Genomic DNA, 10,480 nt, shown 5'->3' with positions numbered 1-10,480 from the left:
TAACAACAGGCTGCCAAGCCACTGTGAGTCACTTGGAAAGACTTGTGAATGTCATCTCACCTTCCCACAATTGCCTTTTCCATTATGCTAGCACCTTCTCTTCAAGACCTGACTCCACAATGTGGGAGAAGAGGAGACCAAAGACAAATTAGGTTTATTTCTCCCTCACTGCAATTTTCCCCTGAGCAGGCAAGGGGAGAATCAGACAAGGAACAAGCGTCAGCACTCTTCTCTGCCTCAACCATGTCTCAACAGCATCAGTCAAAGAAGTCTGCCATATTTAGTGAATCTGAGGTGGAAATTGTGGCAGGGAGGTGAGGAAATCAGGAGGGAATACTCAGAGGTATACTTTCAGCTTCTCTACCTACAGCCACACCCTCAGTTTTTGCAATGAACTAGGTTTTCTCCAAGGGACATGGGTGGCGCTGTGGTCTAAACCACAGAGCCTAGAGTTTGCCGATCAGAAGGTCAGTGGTTCAAATCCCCACGACGGGGTGAGCTCCCGTTGCTCGGTCCCAGCTCCTGCCAACCTAGCAGTTCAAAAGCATGTCAAGGTGCAAGTGGATAAATAGGTACCGCTCCGGCGGGAAGGTAAACGGCGTTTCCTTGCGCTGCTCTGGCTCACCAGAAGCGGATTAGTCATGCTGGCCACATGACCTGGAAGCTGTTCGCCGGATCCCTCGGCCAATAAAGCGAGATGAGCGCCACAACCGCAGAGTCGGCCACGACTGGACCTAATGGTCAGGGGTCCCTTTACCTTTACCTAGGTCTTCTCCAGCTCTTCACCTTTGATTATTTCCTTAAGGACTCCTGTTGCTCTAACATCAGTTCCAGCCTGTAGATGGTGGTCATCCCTTCCCAAACCAATGCAAAGCCAAAGTGGACTTTAAGTCAGCTACGCTGGTCCAGGCTGATCTCCAAGGAGCAACTTACCCAAACCCCAGTCTTCATGCTTGGCTGGGTCAGAAGAGTCCTCCTTCCTTTAGGAGGCAGGGAAGCTGTCAAACTGACAAAAAGAGAGTGCCCACCTAACATACCTGATGCTACAGAAGTTCCCTCCCCAAACCCCACAAATCATGTTCCAAATGAAGTTGCAGCTCTCTCCTCACCGACTGATTCCTGGGAAGGTGTGCCCAAAGATTCTTGAAGCAAAAAAAGACCTCATTTTCTTTTGAACGATTACAGCCTGATTGCAGGTTGCAGGGCCAATTTGGTAACCTTCCCGAAGAATCCAGCTGCCTGGAAGTCCATGCATCTCTGGCAGTGAGACTTCTGATTCAGATCTTTAGACTAGAGGCTACTCTTCGGCTCTCCATCCCTGTCGGCCCCCTCTAATCCCCTTGGTTGGACTCCCCTGTCTACCTGTCCTGGGGCTTACCATCCTCTGCCTGGTGTCCCCTCAATATTGTTCTGCAAAGACGGTTGGATGTGCTTGTAGGCTTTGGGTTCACAGTATGTGGACTTGCTCTGGGTTTAATTCCTCAGTCAAACTCTGGCTCTAGGGCTGGGATTCTGTCAGCAGACTCCTCATGCTTTCTCGCTCTGTGCTTTCTAAAGCACAAGGGTTCATTTCCTCTTTTTCCCAGTGAATAAGTCTCCTTCCTTCAGCCCCAGTAATAACTGGACTAAATAAACTCAGATGGCAAGCCGGTTTTACTGATCCTTAATTACTGATCCTTACCAGAAGCTTGTTATTGTTCTCATTAGTTATTCTTGATGCAGCCCTTGGCTAAACAATGTTAGCAGTCAGTAGGAAATGAATAATTAGCAGAATAAATAGCAGTCATGATCATTATTTTACTAAAGCAGAAAATTAAGCAATTCTGGTCACATCATTGAAGAGCATTCTAGTTGATGCTGGACCTACACTCTGATTATTAAAAAATGTGTTTTTGTAATTTCAGATAGTTTTGTCAGTCTGTTGTTTTGGCCATATAGGCAAGCCAGTATAGTGCACTGGGCAGAGTGTTAGACTAAGACCACAATCGTGACCTCTGGAAGGCCTCTGTGGGGTTTGGTGCAGCAGCAGGGGCCACCAAATATGGGCCCTGCAACTTGTGCCAACCAAGGGAGAAGAGAGGCAGGAAACGTCTGGATGTTTTCTGCGTGAAACTGAGAACCAGCTGCCAAATCAAGCAGCTGAAAGGGAAATGGTGGGCTGGCCCTACAGGTGTTGTAGGCTTGTAATTGGAGTCTTTGTAAATGATGTTCAAGAGTGTCAAATGGTTCTCCTACGCCATTTCCTTTCTTTAAATGGGGTCTAGATGAGTATGCTCTTGGTTTCACCTAATTGGTAATCGTATTCAGAGGCTTCTGTAAGCAACAACAAAATGACCCTAAGTCAAAGTGTTCTGGTATGCAACTTGCTTATTGAATTTGGTTTTGGCCACTGCAGCTGCCAAGCTTCACACTAGTTCTGCCCTCCTAGAAATCAAGGCTGGATTTAATGGCTATGGAGATGTATGACAAAGAAATCAGTATGTAGCAATTCATTTGTCTTACACAAATACACAAAGTCTTAAAGGTTTTCTGTTCTTGAAAATGAATAGGATGAGAAGGGTGTTGAGGCCACATTTTAACTTGGCAAAGTATGGATTGTCCAGTCCTATCCTATTCAGAATAGGGCAAGGCAAGGAGTTCCTCAAGGGCTTGCAATGCTCCCTTCTTTGACAGCGCAGAGCAGCAAGTGTTTCCCTGCATTATGCACATACACCAAAAATTCCCCCTTTTCCCCCTTCACATGTTTAGGGAAAGCATTTTCGGCCTGAGGGCCACTTTCTCTTCCAGGCAGTCTTCAGGGGGCCACATTCCAATGCAGAGTGGGGCTGAGGAAAAGGCAAAAGTGGGCAAAGCAATGAATGTGAATTTTACATTCCCACTGTTGGCTGTGTTATACACACACTTTCGTATCCTTCTTGGATAAAGGCTCTTGCCTGCTTGGATGGGCGACAGCGGTCTAGGTGGTAGCCAAGCCAAGCAGAACCACAAAAGGGGTGTGGAGCAAGCTAGTGAGAGTTGTGACCTGGTGAGAGTTTGTGGCCCTAGGGGAGTCCCAAGGACTAAATAGAGAAGTCTGCAGGGCCAGATTTGGCCCACAGATCTGAGGCTTCCCACCTCTGCACTAAATAGCTCTTTCGCTGTAGATTGAACTGAATTAAAAGACACATCCTGTCAAAGGGATGAATGCCTCATCTCTTTACGGCTGTCCATTAGAATTTCATTTATTGTGAGAAAATAATATATTTTATGTTTAAAAGCTTGATTATGTAAGGAACTTTTATTTTAAAAAGTTTTTTTAAACAAAGGAAGTACAATTAATAGATGCAGAAATTAACTTGCCTGCCAATAAAAAGGTACATGTGTTATTTCTCTTTTTTATAATTCACCAGACCCAGCAATTTGTTGGTTTTTATTTTGTCTATTAGGCCTAGAACTTCCATTGGTTATGGGGGCGAGTGCCTAACTCCTTGTGCTACTATGGCAGCTTATACACTGAGGAAACTGCCAGTGCATTTTCTGTTGCACTGCACTGCACTGCACTGCAAATGGGTAGAGGGTGTTATTGCAGCAATTGATCCAGCAGGGATTAGAGATACAAGAAAGCAGCTACAGCGTTACCTCGGGTTAAGAACTTAATTCGTTCTGGAGGTCCGTTCTTAACCTGAAACTGTTCTTAACATTAGCTAATGGGGCCTCCCGCTGCCACTGCACGATTTCTGTTCTCATCCTGAAGCAAAGTTCTTAACCCGAGGTACTATTTCTGGGTTAGCGGAGTGTGTAACTTGAAGCGTCTGTAACCTGAAGCATTTGTAATCCAAGGTACCACTGTAGTTAGTTAGCTTCTGGCTGTGTAAATTTGGCACTGAGCCAAAATAGTGCATAACAGGTGACTTTAGGCACCGACCTGCCTCAATTGTATGTAAAGTGAGTATTTTTGTATTATGTACTTTTGTGTTTTTAGATCATAAACCTCCCTGTGATCCTCAGGTGAAGGGCAGAAGGGTAGAAGTTTAACAATTGCTGGGCAAGCCTTAGATCTATTTGCTTGATGGTAATCTCCATTGAGCAGGACGCAGGTGGCACTGGGGGTTAAACCACAGAGCCTAGGACTTGCTGATCAGAAGGTCGACGGTTCAAATCCCCGTGACGGGATGAGCTTCCGTTGCTCAGTCCCTGCTCCTGCCAACCTAGCAGTTAGAAAGCATGTCAAAGTGCAAGTAGATAAATAGGTACCACTCTGGCGGGAAGGTAAATGGCGTTTCCATGCGCTGCTCTGGTTCGCCAGAAGCGGCTTAGTCATGCTGGTCACATGACCCGGAAACTGTACGTCAGCTCCCTCGGCCAATAAAGTGAGATGAGCGCTGGCAACCCCAGAGTCATTTGCGACTGGACCTAATGGTCAGGGGTCCCTTTACCTTTAATCTCCATTGAACTTTTTTTTAATGCTGTGTTAAATGAAGAAAAGGAGGAGGGATGTGAAAAGATGGCATCAAGTCTGGGAATAAGGAGAAAGTTTCCAACTTTTTGTTGTTTTGTGGGTTTAATTAAGGTACAGCGACAGTTGTAGTTGTCCGAGGGTGTGGGGGGCATCACAGGCTAAAGAGAGCCCGAGTAGGCAGACCAACCAAGGACAGAGGGATGTGTTCACCACAAGTAGCCATAGTTGTTTCCATGTTACTGATTTCCAAAGGGGTTCGAGATTAGCAGTTTGCCAAAAAGGAGGGGGCGGAAGGTATAGCACTGGCACAGAAATGTCTACTTTAGCCCTGCTGGGGACTTATTGATGTATCTGCAGCCACAACGGTTTGTGATAACTGATAAGGCAACCCAAAAGTCTAGATTTACATTTGCTCACACTGTGTTTGTCTCAATCCACACAGTGGTATTTGCTTAACAGAGTAAGCTGTGAATCACAAGTGGTGTGCAAGGTGCTAAACGAAGAGGCTAACAGCAGGAACAGAGGGCCTTTCACTTTTGAGACAGTGGTGGGACTCCAGACCAGTTTTGGGACTGGCCAAAAATCGTTACTGTCTGATGGCTGCTTTGTGGCCTGAGCTCTCAGTCCACAACCAGGAAAGTGTCCACATCAACAAAACCACCAGCATAATTAGTGTTGCTGCAACTGGAAATTTTGAAAGCTCCAGTAAAAGAGGTTCGAGGTCATGTACTTGGATGGGCATGAAAAATGAATTCTACCCTCTAGTTCATGGCTGCAGCCCAGACACATAGAGAAATGTGCAAGAACTGCCTCTGTCCTTGCAATATACTTTCCTTTCTGTTGTGTAGAGAATCTCTGCCAACCACCCATCTGACATAATATCCTCCTCTTTGACAAAAGGTTCAGAATTGCATCTCAGAATTTGGTATGGTCATAACCCATCACTAGTTTTCAGTAGTCTTAAGTGTAGTAGGAATTGAGGACATGATCCAACCCGATAGGAACAGGCTGGGAGGCTCGTCACTTGTGTCATCACCATTAGAGACTGGAAGAGGGGAGGCATCACCCAGTCTCAAATCTTCCATTCTTGGGCAAGGTGATTGAGCGGGTGGTTGCTGAACAACTCCAGGCACGCCTGGAAGAAGCGGACCATTTGGATCCCTTCCAGTCTGGATTCAGGCCTCATCATGGGACTGAAACTGCCTTGGTCGTGCTGGTCGATGATCTCCGGCGGGCTAGGGACAAAGGTGAGAGCTGTTTCCTAGTTCTGCTGGGTCTCTCAGCGGCCTTTGACACCATCGACCATAACATCCTTCTGGACTGTCTAGAGGGGCTGAGAGCTGCAGGCACTGTTATACAGTGGTTCTGCTCCTTCCTCCTGGGCCGTGTTCAGAAAGTGGTGGTGGGGGATGAGTGTTCAGACCCCTGGGCTCTCACTTGTGGGGTGCCTCAGGGTTCTGTCTTCTCCCCCATGCTTTTCAACATCTACATGCAGCCGCTGGGAGAGATCATCAGGGGGTTTGGGCTGGGTGTTCATCCATATGCAGATGATACCCCGCTCTATCTCTCTTTCAAATCAGAACCAGTGAAGGCAGTGAAGTTCCTGTGTGAGTGTCTGGAGGTGGTTGGAGGATGGATGATGGCTAACAGAGTGAGGTTGAATCCTGATAAGACAGAAGTACTGTTTTGGGGGGACAGGAGGTGGGCAAGCGTGGAGGACTCCCTGATCCTGAATGGGGTAACTGTGCAGCTGTTTAGCAGCTCCATCTGGTACACAGGCTGAGACCCTATCTGCCTGTGGACTGTCTCACCAGAGTGGTGCATGCTCTAGTTATCTCTTGCTTGGACTACTGCAATGCGCTCTATGTGGGGCTACCTTTGAAGGTGACCCGGAAACGACAACTAATCCAGAATGCGACAGCTAGACTGGTGACTGGGAGCTGCCGCTGAGACCACATAACACCGGTCTTGAAAGACCTACATTGGCTCCCAGTACGTTTCCGAGCACAATTCAAAGTGTTGGTGTTGACCTTTAAAGCCCTAAACGGCCTCAGCCCAGTATATCTGAAGGAGCGTCTCCACCCCCATCATTCTACCCGGATGCTGAGGTCCAGCGCCAAGGGCCTTCTGGTGGTTCCCTCACTGCGAGAAGTGAAGTTACAGGGAATCAGTCAGAGAGCCTTCTCAGTAGTGGCACCCACCCTGTGGAACGCCCTCCCATCCGATGTCAAAGGAAAAAAACAACTACCAGACTTTTAGGGGACATGTGAAGGCAGCCCTGTTTAGGGAAGCTTTTAATAGCTGAAGGACTATTGTATTGTGCTGTTTTGTTGGAAGCCGCCCAGAGTGGCAGGTGAGGCCCAGCCAGATAAATAAGAAATTATTGTTATTATTATTATCATCATTATCTTATCCTTATCCTTATCATCATCATCATCATCATCATCATCATCATCATCTCAGGGCAGAGGAGGGGCATGTTGGGAAACACAGCGCTTAGAGCATTTGCTTGTAGCCACAGATGCTCCAGAGTGCTTTGTGAAAGCTAGCATGGGATATGATGGGCAGCACTTTCCCCCCAACCCCAAAGGCTCATTCTAAGCTCTGAACTGGCTCCTTTCAGAACCTGCACACACCCCGTCAGAAGTAATACCTCTCCTAGATGTGCTTTTGTCATAGACTGGATAATACCATTTAGTAACAGTTAGGGTCTCCAGCAGGGATGCGGGTTGCACTGTGGTCTAAACCACAGAGGGCTTGCCGATTGGAAGGCTGGTGGTTCGAATCCCCGCGACGGGGTGAGCTCCCATTGCTCGGTCCCTGCTCCCGCCAACCTAGCAGTTCAAAAGCACGTCAAAGTGCAAGCAGATACCGTATTTTTCGCCCTATAGGACGCACCGGCCCATAGGACGCACCTAGTTTTTTTGGGGGGGGGACCCCTCTCGCTCTCCAAGCTTCAGAAAAAGCCTGCATTCCCCCCATAGGACGCACACACATTTCCCCTCCATTTTTGGGGGGGGGGAGTGCGTCTTATAGGGCGAAAAATACGGTAAATAGGTACTGCTCCGTCAGGAAGGTAAACAGCGTTTCCATGCGCTGCTCCGGTTCCCCAGAAGCGGCTTAGTCATGCTGGCCACATGACCCGGAAGCTGTCTGCGGACAAATGCCGGCTCCCTCGGCCTATAGAGTGAAATGAGCGCGCAACCCCAGAGTCAGGGGTACCTTTACCTTTAGGGTCTCCAGCCATGCCCTTGGTGGTGCGTGGTTGCTGCTTGCCAAACTGGAGGCAAAGGCTCCAGTAAGATCTAACAGGATCACTTAGTCAAAGATCCTGGACATAGGCCACAAATGTTGTCTTAAAGCCACACTTGTCATTTACCACCATAGACTGTCCGCCTCTTATGCCATACAACATGCTTGTTCAAATTCTTTTTGCCCAGGATTAGCAGATTGCACAAATAAATGTTCAGCAACTGCCGAACATCTATTCTAGTAACTTTGGTGAAGTCAAATACACCAGCAGTCCTCGCATACCAGGAGCATGATAACTTGAGCCCTGTTGTTTGCAGAACTTAAGCAGGGTAAACGAGGAGAGAGGGGAGCCTAGCAGCATTATAAAGTGACAATCAAATTCCCGACTAAGTCAAAGAGCTGCTTGAAATCAGCAGTTGACTGAGAGCGTGTATCTGAAGAGGGCTGGAAGAGAGAGTCCAGTGTCCTGCCATTCCCACACAAGAAGCTTCCTTTTCTGCAGAACAAGTGGCTGAAATAGTTTTCTCTTTTCTACGGCCAGTGCTGAATTTCACAACGGACTGGTGATTCTGTAGAGGGGAGATTACCTGGTGTTCTGCATTTTCTGCATAGCCGTACCTGGGGCCCTCCAGGCTGCTGTTCTGTCGCGAGAGTATTCTGCAAGATGCTTTTGACGCAGTATTTGTGCACTAGTGGTAGAGTTCATCAGCTTTATTGGTTGCCCTGCGATTCTTCCGTCATGCTGCTACATGTTGTGCTCCCTGGAGGAGCTATAGCACAATAAAAGCAGGACAGAAAACCCCCAGAACTTCTTGTGCATTTAAAATTATGGGATTTTAGCAGGACATTACAGGATATTCACTGACTGGAAATGCAGCTGTGTGAGTATGCATCATAAAAAGGAGAGGCCCCAGGAGACATAATATGATCCAAAGCCTTTTCGTGTAAAGCTAATAGAATGCCTCTTTGTTGTTTTCATGCTTCTTTTAATGCCCCCGTTGTCTTAATAATTGTCAGTGCATATCATCGGATGTAAACTAGTATTAGACAAATGTATTAGACAAGTACATATACATGGATGTAATCTAGGTGCTAAAAACACACTGGCTTACAAAGAGACACATCGCTGGAGCACAGAAGTACATTTGATGGATCCTTTTCCTTGTCTCTCTCATTTCCTTCACACTCATATGCCAGGACCAAAGAGTTCAGAGCTACTGACTAGACCAGTTACTTTAGAAAGGATTTCCATTCTCTAAAACTCAGTGATCTTTAGATACGTATATTAAGGATGTATAGATCTAGCTAGACAATTGTATTATTCAGGAACTGCTGAATTTGTGCTGTTCTCTGAGAAGTCCCATCATCCTAACTTGCTCTGGGCAGTCTAAACGACAAGAGTTTGGACAGAACTAGAATATTTTTTTTAAAAAAATGATATTTATTAAGGTTTCAAAGAAAAGAATTACATGAATTTAAAAAAAGAAGAAAAAGAAAGACAAAAGAAAAAATAAAAGAAAAAATACAAAATACAAAAAAGATAAAAAAACACTTAAAAAATGCATCAGTCTTTCCATACTTTACATTCATTTCCTTGTTTCCCTGACCTCCTCACGCCTCCCTTTTTTGTATTCCAATTCAGTTAGTTAATTCAGCAATTTCTTTCCCTCTTTGTTTTTATCTTAGTCCTTTAACATAATATATTATAACTTTGGATTCTCACCTGTTAACAATCCATTTTTACATACACCTTTATAACATTGCTGCTTAAACCACTTAACTTCATTCTGACATCATTCTAACATTCATTAATTTTGCAGTATTTCTGTAAATAGTCTTTAAATTTCTTCCAATCTTCTTCCACCGACTCTTCTCCCTGGTCTCGGATTCTGCCAGTCATTTCCGCCAGTTCCATGTAGTCCATCACCTTCATCTGCCATTCTTCCAGAGTCGGTAGATCTTGTGTCTTCCAATACTTTGCATGGACAGAACTAGAATAATCCTAATACTTCAAGACTTGTTGTGGCAGCAGCCCACAGTCACCCAGGAGCCCAGCTGCAGACGCCCTCCTGTGCAACAACCATTCTGCTAGCAGGACCTTCCTTCTTGGCATAGCATAATAGCTGAATCCAACAGGTGCTTTGTGCTTGCAAAAGATGTTCTCCGTGATGGTTAAACCTTGTGCACCAATGCCTGTGTGACACTTTGCACAATGTCAACTCTAAAATCTCCTGTGCAGACATTATATACATCAGTATCAATGGAAGCTATAAATCTAATTTTTGAGATTCATGAGACTTCTGTGCATCAGAGTCATCATTATGTAGCATGAGTCCACAGTAATTTATGTAAATTCTTACAGCTCCTTTTTTTGTAAGTCACATTGAGACTTTTTTGTAAAAAAGAAGAAGAGTGACTAATAAGTGGAATAAATACTAATGACTAATCAATAATAATGCTGAAAAGACCAATTTTATTTAAAGCTATATACCCTAATTAAAAATTTCATTTTAGTGTGTGTGACATGCAGTTAATGTTATTATTTTGCTCACGTAATAAATATAGCAGTGATGCTATTGATATTTTTGTAGGTGTGGAATGTCTGTCAGAAGATCCTAGCTTATAAAGGGCATATTAATACTCAAAAGTGTTTGGGACTTATTTATTTAGTTATTAGCATAAATCTCTAAGCAGTGTACAATTTGAAAAACCACATATCATTCAAACGAAATCTAAAACCAATAAAATACACAAAATCATATGCACACAAAAGCATATAAAATTGAGTAA

At 45.2% G+C, this 10,480-nt stretch overlaps 1 protein-coding gene across 6 annotated transcripts in view; it reads left to right on the top strand.

The window, feature by feature from the left end:
- The window catches only part of SCUBE1 (signal peptide, CUB domain and EGF like domain containing 1), a 191,909-nt gene that overhangs the window by 157,735 nt on the left and 23,694 nt on the right, over positions 1-10,480 (top strand). The window lies entirely within an intron of this gene.

This window comes from Podarcis bocagei, assembly GCF_964188305.1.
Source record: "Podarcis bocagei genome assembly, chromosome: 4".
Taxonomy (NCBI): domain Eukaryota; kingdom Metazoa; phylum Chordata; class Lepidosauria; order Squamata; family Lacertidae; genus Podarcis; species Podarcis bocagei.
This window is presented reverse-complemented; position numbering and strand designations above follow the sequence as displayed.